The following is a 13,550-nucleotide window of genomic DNA, read 5'->3' on the forward strand; positions in this document are numbered from 1 at the left end:
TTAAATCAAAAAAGACTTAAGTTTTCTGTTAGCTTGCAGCTTTGTTTCGAAGACACACGGTATATATACCGGGTGCGTCTCAAAAGTGGCTCACCCCTATAATTTTTTTATTTTTAAAAAAACGAGATTTGGTATGTTAGTATATGACATAAATTAGGATTGATTGGTGTATTTAATTGTTTTTGGTCACTTAAATTAATATAACCTTATTTAAGTCGATTTTATGACTTAAGTCTATATTTTTGACTTAAATCATGATGATGCGCAAGTTAAGTCAGTAAAATGACTTAAATCAATATAATTACCTTCAAGTCAAGACAACCAGAATTCGATTATTTAAGTACCTTTTTTTAAATGTCTATGAAATGACTACAACTTTTGATTTTTAAATAGCACCCTCGGTATTTTTTACTTTATTCGATAGAAAATGACATTCTGAATAGAATGTCATGTCATATGTCAACTTTTGACATTCTCGCTTAATAAAAATTTGTATTTAAAATCCAATCTAGAGTACCATGGCTATGTTAAAAACACTAATTCTTCATCAAGGAGCCTTGGAAAAATAGATTTGATGGTCTAATGTTTTTAGTGTCTTGTCCTGGCCAGTTAGAAAATGCTCAAATCGTATTTTTAATCATATCTCAATTTTTTCAAATGGAACGAGGGTGGCTCATTAGCATATTTGGAAAAAGCATTTTTTTACGAATAATTTGATACCACACACTTGGTATTTGAAGTCAAATTTTCGTTACGAACCGCAAGTTATAATTTCAAATAAACCATATGCGACAATGTCAAAAGTTGACATATGATATGTCATTTTATTCAGAGTGACATTTTCTATCGAATAAAGTAAAAAAATCCCGGGGTACCATTTAAAAATCAAAAGTTGTAGTCATTTCCGGTGAAACCGGAAGTGACCGAAAACAATTGAATACGTCAATCAATTCTAATTTATGTCGTATACTAACATACCAAATCTTGGTTTTTTAACTAAAAAAATTAAAAAAGTTATAGGGGTAAGCCACTTTTGAGACGCACCCGGTATGGACATGCATATATCGTCGTTAATTTCACAAACTGACGTATCTCAAAAAATGCCTGTTTTGAGATACAGCCACAAACTCAAACCTAATATGATACTCTTTCATCTCACGAAGTGCCGTATCACTGCGTCCTATACTTTTCCGACAAGTAAATAATTTAGCAAATGTTTATTTACTTTAACCGATATCTAAAAGTTAACAAAATCTTTAAACCTCCATTCTGGAAAACTGTGAAATATGAGATACGACACTTTGTAAAATTAACGACGATATGTATACATACATACCTACATAACAGTGTTTAAGGAAACCGATTAGGTAACACTTTAATTTTCCTTAATTAACTAATTTCTATTAAATCTTGATTTTACCGAATGATACGCAATTGCGAAATAATTTGATGTAGTTTTAACACTTTCTATTAATGTTTCCTCCAAAATATAGAACGACTGCAAAATTTTAGATAATATCAGATTATATTGCAGCTTACTAATTAACAGTAGCGTATTTCTGTTGTAAAACAATGTAAAGCTAATTATTATTAAGGAATTTATTCTACTCACAATTAATAATTGGATATAAGCTTTAATGAAACCGAGAGAACAATAACACATAAATGATTTATTTACGTAAAGCTGAAAGTTTACAATAAAGCATATTTCCGTAAATATATTGTTTTATAAACTAAGTATGTTTATTCAAAATCTACAAGGTCTATTATACTTTTGTGTTTTTTTAGGAAACTATTTAAGTAAAGCGCCATGTATTAACAAAGACTCTGTGAGTTTATGCTAAACGTGCGAATATTTGAATAACAATTAGCGCATGAAATTTACAAATGAACTTGGAATTTTCTTTCAAATATTCTAAATACCACACGAACCTATTTAAATTCTAATTTGAAATAGTTACATTTAAATGAGTTCATGCAGTGCACGTTTTGCAGTAAACAACCCAAACCAAACCAACACAGATGTAATTAGAAGAATACAGGCAATGCATCAATTCTCACGATTCTTTGAACGAACGAGCCATAGAAACGAACGAGTCGCATTGTCATGCTGGCTACGATTCAATTGAATGTACCGTGTTGTAAGCAATGAATCAATTCTCACGACTCTTTGAACGAACGAGCCGTAAAAGCGAACGAGTCACATTGTCATCCGACTCAATTCTCACGACTCGTTCGTTCAAATTTTATGGATCCGTGCTGGGCACGATACAATTGAACGAAGCGTATTATAAGCCATGAATCAAGTCTCACGACTCTTTGAACGAACGAGCCGTATAAACGAACAAGTCGCATTGTAAACCGATTCAATTCTTACGACTTTTTTTTACGACTTATTACTTCAAATTTTATGGATTCGTGCTGGCCACGACTCAATTGAACGCATCGTGTCGTAAGCAATGAATCAATTATCACGACTCTTTGAACAAACGAACCATAGAAACGAACGAGTCACATTGTCATCCGATTCAATTTTTACGATTCGTTCGTTCAAATTTAAACGAACCGTATTGTAAGACATTAATACATTCTCACGACTCTTTGAACGATCGAGCCGTAGAAACGAACGACTCGCATTGTGATCCGATTCAATTTGTAGGACTCTTTTTTACGACTCGTTCAACTTTTATGGAACCGTGGATAGAGAATCAGACAATTCGGCATCTATTGCTGGCTGCGTTACGTGTATATGTCGAAAGATATTATATCGTGACAACAATAATAATAATCTTTAGTTGTAATGTGTCTGCAGTTTTTCAATAAAAGTTTAGTTAGTTTTGCGTTTTCTCCTTGTTTATTCTCAAGCCGAGTCTGTGTGTTATGAACAATAATAGAACACCGTGCTGGCCACGATTCAATTGAACGAACCGTTTTCTAAGCGATGAATCGAATGTCGCGATTCATTTTTAATAATCGTTCAAATGAACGACTCGTTCAATCTTTGCCCACCTCCAGTACCTACTAGTGATGGGCATTTCGATTCTTTTTAGTGAATCGAATCACACGATTCAATTTTTCATATTGAATCGGCTCCTACGATTCGTTCATTTTAACGAACCACTTGCACAATTTACGTTTCATAAAAACAAGAATCGTAACTGGCACTACCGGTGATAATTTGGTCGGACAATTACTTACCGGATCAGAAAAAGAAATATACAGGGTGGTCCGAATTGTATTCCGGAAATTTTGGCAGCATATTCTGCAGATAAAATTAAGTAAAAAAGTTCGTATAAATGTATGTCCTAAAATGCTTAGTTTCGGCGATACAGGGCGTAGAAGTTACATTTTTATTTCGGTTTTTTCCAAATAATTTCTGCAGTAACGTCAATATTTAGATGAAAATTGGTATCTGGGAGTTTTTTGACATGAGAAATTTCATTTTGATGTCAATATGACTCCTACTAATACAGGGCGCCACCTACATATTTTTTAAATGTTTTGAAGAGTAATAACTTTTCGTCCGTACCTGTATAAAACAACTGTGTAAAAAATATATATTTACGACGTTTTTTACGTAAAAAAAGTCTCTCGCTAGTCTCTCGCTACGAGTATTGGTTTTCGAGATATTTGGAATCGAAATTATCAATACCTGTCATCATTGACATAAATTAAACTAATGTTGACTAAATAGTTATTACACTGAAATCATAAAAATGAAAATTTTTGTGTCAAAAGTTCCACAGAAACTGTTTTATCATCATTTTTTTGCAGAAAAATTTATGATTAATTTAAAAAAATAAAAATCTCCCAAATTTATTATTTCATTGAAATAATTATCCATTCAACGTGTTTATTTTTCGTCAATAATGACATGTATTGACTATTTCCATTCCAAATATCTTGAGAATGGTTACTCGTAGCGATTTTTACAAAGAGGTATTTTTTACGTAAAAAGTCACAGAGATGTATATTTTTTCCCTCGGTAGATTTATACAGGTACGGACAAAAAGTTATTAAGCTTCAAAACAGTTAAAACACATGTAGGTGGCGCCCTCTTCTAGCAGAAGTCATATTGACATCAAAATCAAATTTCTCATGTCAAAAAAAAATTTGACGTTACTTCAGAAATTATTTGGAAAAAATCGGAATAAAAATGAAATTTCTACACCCTGTATCTTTGAAACTAAGCATTTTAGGACATACATTTATACGAACTTTTTTACTTATTTTTATCTGCAGAATATGCTGCTGAAGTTTCCGGAATACAGTTCGGACCACCCTGTATAGTTTTTTTATTTGTTTTTCAACATTTTATGGGCACTGACGTAATTGGATTGATTTTTTTACCAATAATATTAAATTATCAATCCAATTCACAATATATACCGTATGATCGAAAAAAAAACGGCGTCAGCGATGGCTATGAAATGAAGATCGCTGTCATTTTATATATAAATTTATATGGGAAATGTTATTGATGGTCATTTCCCAGCCAACTGGAAGCCGTTTTTTTTTCGATCATACGGTACTTTTTATTATTTATTAAAGACTTCTTATTACCAATTTAATAATTTCAGAGCATATTTTAATTCCGATTTAATAATCATATAATAAAAAAGTATATAATACAGCATGATAAAAAAGGCGTTCAGTTAACTAAATTACAGCGATTTTCATTTCATAACCATTGCCAACGCCGTTTTATATCATATTGAGCAGAGGGTATATTTATTTGAAGTTGCATTAAAACACGATTTCGTTTATTAGTCCGACATTTAATGGTTTATAATCGGTAAATATTATTTTAATAAAAATATTAACGTTAAAATTAAATGCATTATACAGATACCCCGTACTAAGCACAGTATAAATAAGTTTTTTTCCTGTAAATAACTTTCTTATTTTTTTTTTGTTTTCATTTTATGTCCTTGATGTTTGTTAGGGTTTTCGATCAAGTCTAAATATCGGTGCCCAACTCTCTCTATGCCTATATCACCGCTGTAGAAACGAATTAGTCGCGTTGTAATTCGATTCAATTCTTACGACTCTTTTTTAGGGCTCATTGTTCAAATTTTATGGATCCATGCTGGCCACGATTTGGTTGAACGAACCTATTGTAAGCAATGAATCAATTCTCACGACTCTTTTTTACGGCTCATCGTTTATATTTTATGGATCCATGCGGGCCACGATTCAATAGATGAACCGTATTCTAAGCAGTGAATCGAATCTCGCGATTCATTTTTAATACTCGTTCAAATGAACGACTCGTTCAATCTTTGCCCACCTCTAGTACCTACAGACCTTATAACAAATCGAACCGAAAAAATCCTTACACAATCATTTGAGACGATTGAAAATAGCCAGGAATACAAACCAATCACAGAACCCTCACATACTAGAAATTGTGCAAACAAATAAGAATAATATCTCAATCTTTAATTGTTAACATGGACAGCTCCATCGAAAATGGTAGGTGGTAGAAGAAAACGGAAGCTATATTTGAATTCAGGACGTCATTTTATACAGGGTGTCCCAGAAATAAGTGCAGATATTTTAACTGGAAGTATATTTCGGCCCGAGAAACACGCCTATAAGATTTTTTTGCGAAAAAAAATTGTTGAAAATTTTTCTTGACATTTTCCTGGAAATTTAAAAAAATCTTTTAAAAATCTTTGTTTTCTAAAGATGTTTCTTTTGGACAGATCTACCACCCCTTAAAATATAACTTAATATCTGGGACACCCTGTATAAGAATCATCAAGGATGCTGCCGGGGCACAAGAATGAAGAATGTTTCTTTTTTGCAGGCCATTGTTTAGACCATAAAAATGTTAATCCTTAACTTAAAGACCAAATCAAACAACCTAAATTTTAGCAAACTATATTAATTACTTTTGGTAAAAGTCTTGTTAAAGTATCTCTTACTATCAAAATTTAAATTTTCTTTTTTTCCTCCTTTTTATATGTAATTTTTAAAGAAATATTTAAAGTGCGAATTATTTTTTAAAGCTAGAATTAATATTTCAAGATGCAAACTTCTTTTTCTATAAAAGTTTTGATAATGACCAAAGACATTATAAAGATAGACCGAACATCTCATTCATAAATACTCGTTGGTAGTGTATCAAACATTCCAATGTGTCAAACAAGGACAGAAGAGACAGAGAAGTCTAAAATTTCCGACCCCGGCAACTAGGCGCATTTGGATTGTTCTAATGGCCAGTGGCGTATCGTTTTTTGGAACGAATTTAATTAGTAAAGTAAAAGTAAAGTAATTAGTAAAATTTTTACTCCATATTAATAACTATATTAACACTTTTTTGTCAGATGAGTTTTGTTATAAGGTCTAATATAATAATACAATTAATATCCCACATATACTTATGTTGAAACGTTAGTAGTTTTCGAAAATCACTCCAACGTCGATTTTCAATTTACACTTTCAGTTACTTCTATATAAACTTTCAGTTACTTTTGAATATTTACAGGGTGACTCAGGCTTCCGAAACTGTTCTATATTAGGTTTGTGGTTGGTGACTTTTCTTTAAATTTTTTTTTTTCAGAATATGGAGGCATTTAGGCACATTTTAGACATTTTTGTAAACATAGGTAGGCCGGAACATATTTTCAAACCAAAGTTGTAGATTTGCCATTAAATTTCCATTCCAGAAATTTCTAGGGTTGCCACTTGTCCTTTTTTGAAAAGGACAGTCCTTTTTTGGAATAGCTTGTCCTTTTGACTTTTTTTGGCTTAAAAAATCATTTTTATTTACGTATTTTCCCTGAGAAAATTACCTACAGCAAACAGAAATATTCTTTTCGCCCAAATTTAATTAGGAATGTTATAAAACTTAACTTATAAATATATTTTTCTTGTTTAGAATAGGCAACATTATTTAGAACTTCCCGTTTAATCTCAAATGATAGTTTAGGTTTTAGTTTTACCTTTTTTTATCTTAAAAAAAACTTTTCAAAATTAGTACCTAATTAGTAACGATTTAGTTAGTTCGCAATCGATAGCTTCCTGTGAAGTACTGTGTAATAGTTGTTTAATCTTGTATTATTAATAACTTCGACATCAATCTAAATCAATATTTAATGAGAAAATTGTGTTTTTTTTAAATATAAGACAAGATATGACTTTCGGTCTTCTTCTTGTATTATGATGGCTCTGATACGAGACAATTGCCTTTTAGTCTAGCAATAGAAGGCATTTATCATTAAAAGTATAAAATCTGTGTGCTACAGTATGGGATTTCTGTCGCATAATAATGAATACCTATTACGTTTATTTACAAATCCATTACTTTTAAAGGTAGCTTCATCAGATAATCAAATTTTAGTTAAATGTCCTAATCTTCATGAACTGTATTAAGCATATGTATTGCGGTTTGAATCACCCTGTATGTTGACAAAAATATTTTGAAAATGTGCGTTACAATAGTCCCCATCTTATGTAAAAAATTGAAATAAAAATCACAAACCAAAAACGTAATAGGTAAAAAGCTTTTTTGGAGGCCTGGGTCACTCTCTATATAGGTATGTATAAAACTAGTAGCCTAAGAATTATCTACAGTTCGTCCCATTCTAAAAAAAGTTAAACACACCGTACAAATAACTCTAGGAAGATGTATTTGTACGGTGGTAAAACATTGTCTAAACAAGGCCGAAGGGGCAAATATAATAAAGCAATAAAATGTAAAAAAGGTCGGGTAAACATCTTTGTTTATTTATTGAGCAAAATTCCTTTAGAATATCGTATTAATGACCAAAATAGGATGCAATTTTAAGAAAAAAATGTCTGGCTTATAATAAAGTTTCAAATGTACCGTTTATATTCAAATTTGTTATGATCTACAACAGTTAGGTAGTAATTGAGACGAATTATAATTCAATTACCGGCTACTACGTTCTTGTTTTAATAGATCAAAATTCAACAAATATAATTAGAAATTATTTTAATTGTGAGAGGCTCCCTTGTGGGACGCCTATGTACGATTACGGCGCGGCGGAAACAATACCTACCTGTGAATAGACAAATTCGGGAAATTTGAGCTTATTTGTCCACACATTTGACACTGTCGTACCATATTGAAAATTCGCAGATTCAAAAGTACATTAAGCAAAAACAAGAACTACTGAAAAACACTGAAAAGTTCACTTCGGACTTGATTCCGACTTCAAACACACCGTAAGGTAAACGTAGTACGCTATAACGGACCATGGGCCGTCGCGAGGGGTGGTGGGACGGACGGCTCATTTCATTCTGGAAGACTAGCAGCGACGTTGCCAATAGTTCTAGACGTTTCAGCACATTAAACAGTAAACATGTCCTTTAATAGTAACGCATATATCCTCTGTTTAATAACATATTATTACGCATGCTTCTTTAAAAATAAACTATTCATTTAATTAAGAAATTGAGATTTATTGATATCCGGTGAAGGTTTTAAAGTCACCTTTTCTGCAAATCAGACTAAGTAGATAGGCGCAAATTTGATATGTGGCAATGTCGCCTTCTCTATCTCAGTTACTTTTTACAGTACGTAGTCAACCTCCGAATGTTTGATCGGGTTAAAATGCATAATGTGATATCTGTTCTTCCTAAATCTATGATAATGACACATAATCTGCTAACAAGATTTTCTTAATGTTTATACGCTTGCAATCTGTTCTCTTGCCACACCCTCGCAGCTCGCTTAGAGAATGAAAAAGAGAAGAAAAAAACAATTCATGTTAATAGTATACTATAATGAGCCAAAAGAAAATTTCATTCAACACCTGCTATGGTTCGAGAAAGTCTTATTTACCTTTTATTCCTTAGTTTGACGACCTTGACAGTGGACTATTATTATAATATTAAAACTACACTTTCTCCGTAATCGTTCAAAAATGACTAATAATTATTTGCGAAATTCTAATTATACTAAACGAAATTTTAATAGAATTGCAAAATTTATTGTATAATTGGGACCAGTGGCGGCGCTAGGCGCCAGGGCCTCGCAAAATAATTTTTCGAGTTGTTTTTTATCCGTATTTATTCTTATGTCCATAAGAATACAGTAGTATTTTATTGTGTGATATAGTAAGTATACCGTGTGGTGCACCAGAAGATTGTACTTTTGTCTAGAATTTCGTTTCATTTGAAATCGGCATTTAAATGTTATTTGCGAAAATCTACCTTCAAATTATTAAACTTTTATAATACGGCCCAGAGAAACCTACAAATAGAATACCATCTAAAATATGATTTTGTCATTGTCAAATTCTAGTCATATTCTTATAGGCTTGGTGCATTTCAGTTGGCTTCAACAAATTCCGACCGCAGCGCTTCGACGGCGGAAATCAGAAGTTATCAGTATGTATTTCACGCCGCCGCGCCGCGCCGGCCGTCCCGATTACAGTTCATCTTGATCGCATTAAAATAATATTGAAATCGTGGCTTTGTCATAATATTTAAGTATTTTAGTTTTTTGCTAGTGCAGTTACTGAGGCTATAAAACTTTCAGGTACGAGGTTTGTGTGATGTAATGGCAGGTAACAGCGTTCAGCGATGAAGTAGACGAATCAGATCGTTTTACTTGGCGCGTGCGCACACAAATCCTGTTGAACCAAAAGGATAGACTTATGCAAGGTTGATATTCCTATATGTTGTTTGGCTTCACTTTCCACTTTCCACTCATTGTTTAAATGCGGCAAATATATTAGAAGAATATATTGCTAGTACCGCATTTACACGATGAGTGGAAAGTGAAGCCAAAGAAAAGAAATATGAATATCAATCTTGCATAAGTCTATCCTTTTCGTTCAACAGGACTTTCATGCGCACGCTCCAAATAAAATGATCTGATTCGTCTACTTCATCGCTGAACGCTGTCACCTGCCCGCGCACTATTTTAAACTCTAAATATTAATAACATATAATATATTATTTTTTATTGGTAATGATATTATTCCAACCTGTTATTTTAGATATTCATAATATCTATCCGTTTCTTGTTTTTGTTTAAATATGTCAGAGATAAAATTTAAATTTATAGGCGCGAATAGTCAGACGCCAAATTGATTTACGTACGTGGTTGATAGAAACTTGGAAAATTACTTCTATTGGTTAGTATAAAATAAATCAACTAATCGAGAAGCACTTCTCACGCTTGTGTATTTCAAAGCTGTTGAACGAAAAGGACCGACTTATGTGGATTTTGTATAGCTCCATGTCAAAAATTTGGCTTCAATTTCTAGTCCTGACTAGCGATATAGTGTAATATATACAGGGTGTCCCAGAAATAAGTGCAAGTATTTTAACTGGTAGTATATTTCGGCCTCAGAAACACGCCTATGAGGTATTTTTAGCGAAAAAAAATTTTTGAAAATTTTAAATTTTTTGAAAAAAAATTTGGAAATTTTTTTAGTTTTATTTTCTTGATAATATATTTCTTGGTAATATGGCAACATAGGTAGTAGCTTAAATTTACATGAAAGAAAATCCAGAAAAGATCCAGCAGTTCTCAAAATTTTTTAAATAATAAAAGTAAAAAAAATTTGGAAATTTTTTTAGTTTTAATTAATATACGTAGTAGCTTAAATTTACATGAAAGAAAATCCAGAAAAGATCCAGCAGTTCTCAAAATTTTTTAAATAATAAAAGTAAAAAAATTTTGGAAATTTTTTTAGTTTTATTTAACATAGGTAGTAGCTTAAATTTACACGAAAGAAAATCCAGAAAAGATCCAGCAGTTCTCAAATTTTTTTAAATAATAAAAGTAAAAAAATTTTGGAAATTTTTTTAGTTTTATTTAACATAGGTAGTAGCACAGAATATCTAGCTACGCAACAGAAAAATACTCGAAATGAAGGAGCTAAAATTGCACAAATAGAATACTAGATGGCGCGACAATATCATAATCAGAATATAATTAGAAATTTTGAACTTTCGGTTTTGGATCGACGGATCGTCGACGGCCTTATAGCTCGGCTAAATATGCACAGTTGCCAGATTCAAAAAGACTTGAATTGGCATCCCATTCTTTTTATTGTGTATAATGCAGTATGTGTTTCTTCTATTCTTCTTCTTTTCTTGTCAGATACACTTATATTAATTATTCCTTCGGCTATTAAAATAGTTTTAAGTATATTATTACAAAACATATACATTTTTAATATACACTCCCTTATAATGTTAACTAAGAAAATACCTTTAATTACCTTTAAAATTAATAATATACAGGGCGATTGATAGTGATATTTATTAATGCTGGAACGTTAGTAATGAAATATAAGTTTAATAATAATGGAAATAATTTATTAAAATGCAGTAGAAAAAATGTTAACTGACTAAAAAATACTATAATAACAAATTTATTCCGTTTGCCACGTTATTTATATAGACCTAGGTAGATTTTAAAAAGTGACACAGGTACAATTAATAATATATTAGTTCGGCATAAAAGTTGCTATCACGACATCGAACAATAAATTAAAATTCGTAAAATAAATTAAAATTATTAATTAAACAAATCTTTATAAAGAAACGCAAGTATACCAAATTTGTGCCCAATCGAACTCCAGGAAATGATATCATAATAGTGTACTATATTATGGTACCACTCGATGTACTTTAAGGTACCATAATATTGCAATGTCACCGAAGATCCGTAGTATACCAAATTTAAGGACAATCGAACGCCGTGAAATGGTATCGTAATATGGTACTATATTAAGGTACCACTTTATATACATCATAGTTCAATCATATTACAATGTAACCGAAGATACGTAGTATACCAAGTTTAAGCCCAATCGAACGCCATGTACGTAATATAGTACTATATTATGGTACCAGTTGATATGCTTCACGGTACCTTAATAAAGCAATGTCATGAAAAATACGCAAGTAAATATCAAATATGAGCTCAATCGAACGCCAGGAAATGGTATTGAAATATGGTACTATATTAAGGTACCACTTTATATGCATCATAGTACCATCATATTACAATGTAACCGAAGATACGTAGTATAACAAATTTAAGTCCAGTCGAACGCCAGGAAATGGTATCGTAATATGGTACTATATTATGGTACCTCTTATTATGCTCCATTGTACCAGAATATTACAATATCACCGAAGATACGTAGTATCCCAAATTTAAGCCCAATCGAACGCCATGTACATAATATGGTACTATATTATGGTACCAGATGATATGCATCATATTACAATGTCACCGAAAATACGTAGTATACCAAGTTTAAGCCCTATTGCCGCCATGTACCTAATATTGCTATGTCATCAAATATGGTACTATAGAAGGTACCACTTTATATAGTCCATGGTACCATGATATTACAATGTCACTGAAGATATAGTATACCAAGTTTAAGCCCAATCGAACGCCATGTATCGTAATATAATACTATATTATATATATCACTTGATATGCTTCTGAAAAAAACGGCGTCCAGTTGGCTGGAAAAGGACGACCGATGACATTTCCCATATAAATTTACATATAAAATGACAGTGATATTCATTTCATAGCTATCGCTAACGCCGTTTTTTCCCGATTATACAATATGAACTTGGTATGAACACAATCGAACGTCAGGAAGTGGTATCATAATAGTAGAACAATACTTATTATATTGTCGCCGAATTACAATGAAAATTCAGGATTCAATTATACAATCAAACGTCAGGAAGTGATTGTAATTTAGCTCATAAGATTTAATTCCAGCTAACATGGCAAACTGAAAAAACAGCTCTGATCTATTTTAATATGTTTAAATGATGTAGCAAATTTGAAGGTAGGCTTTATCAGGAAGTATTACGATATGAATTACACAATGGCAACACTGCACAAAATTCTTTTAAATTTTGTTTGTAGAAAACTGTTTTCTTTTAAATTTATTGCCCTCTATTATGTAGTAGCGAAACTACCACATCAAAATATCTGATTTGGAGACAGACTTTTAAAGCCTGTCTCCTTTTGCTACCTACAATTTTATACATGTAACGAGGCTTCTGCTGCGTAGCTAGATATTCTGTGGTAGTAGCTTAAATTTACATGAAAGAAAATCCAGAAAAGATCCAGCAGTTCTCAAAAATTTTTAAATAATAAAAGTAAAAAAATTTTGGAAATTTTTTAGTTTTATTTAACATAAGTAGTAGCTTAAATTTACATGAAAGAAAATCCAGAAAAGATCCAGCAGTTCTCAAAATTTTTTAAAAAATAAAAGTAAAAAAATTTTGGAAATTTTTTTAGTTTTATTTAACATAGGTAGTAGCTTAAATTTACATTACAAAGAAAATCCAGAAAAGATCCAGCGGTTCTCAAAATTTTAGCAAAAAATATTTTTTTTTGGAAATTTTCAAAATAAAATAACTCGGTTATTTTGGACTTATTTGAAAAACGGTAAAGATTAAAAATGTTTCTTTTGACCAGGTCTACCACCCCTTAAAATACTTGCACTTATCTCTGGGACACCCTGTATATGAAATGCGGTACAAGCAATATAGTCTTATAATATATTTGAGTTTCAGAT

General features: G+C 31.5%; 1 protein-coding gene across 1 annotated transcript in view; it reads right to left on the reverse strand.

Moving 5' to 3' along the window:
- Window positions 1–8,867, reverse strand: part of LOC115884532 — a 125,267-nt gene extending 116,400 nt beyond the window's left edge. The window contains exon 1 of the mRNA XM_030903161.1: window positions 8,816–8,867. The gene's annotated coding sequence lies outside the window, so the exon portion shown is untranslated. The remainder of the gene's footprint in view (window positions 1–8,815) is intronic.
- Between the last annotated feature and the right edge of the window lie 4,683 nt (window positions 8,868–13,550).

This window comes from Sitophilus oryzae, unplaced genomic scaffold (genome assembly GCF_002938485.1).
Source record: "Sitophilus oryzae breed Bouriz unplaced genomic scaffold, Soryzae_2.0 scaffold_111_pilon_pilon, whole genome shotgun sequence".
Taxonomy (NCBI): Eukaryota; Metazoa; Arthropoda; class Insecta; order Coleoptera; family Curculionidae; genus Sitophilus; species Sitophilus oryzae.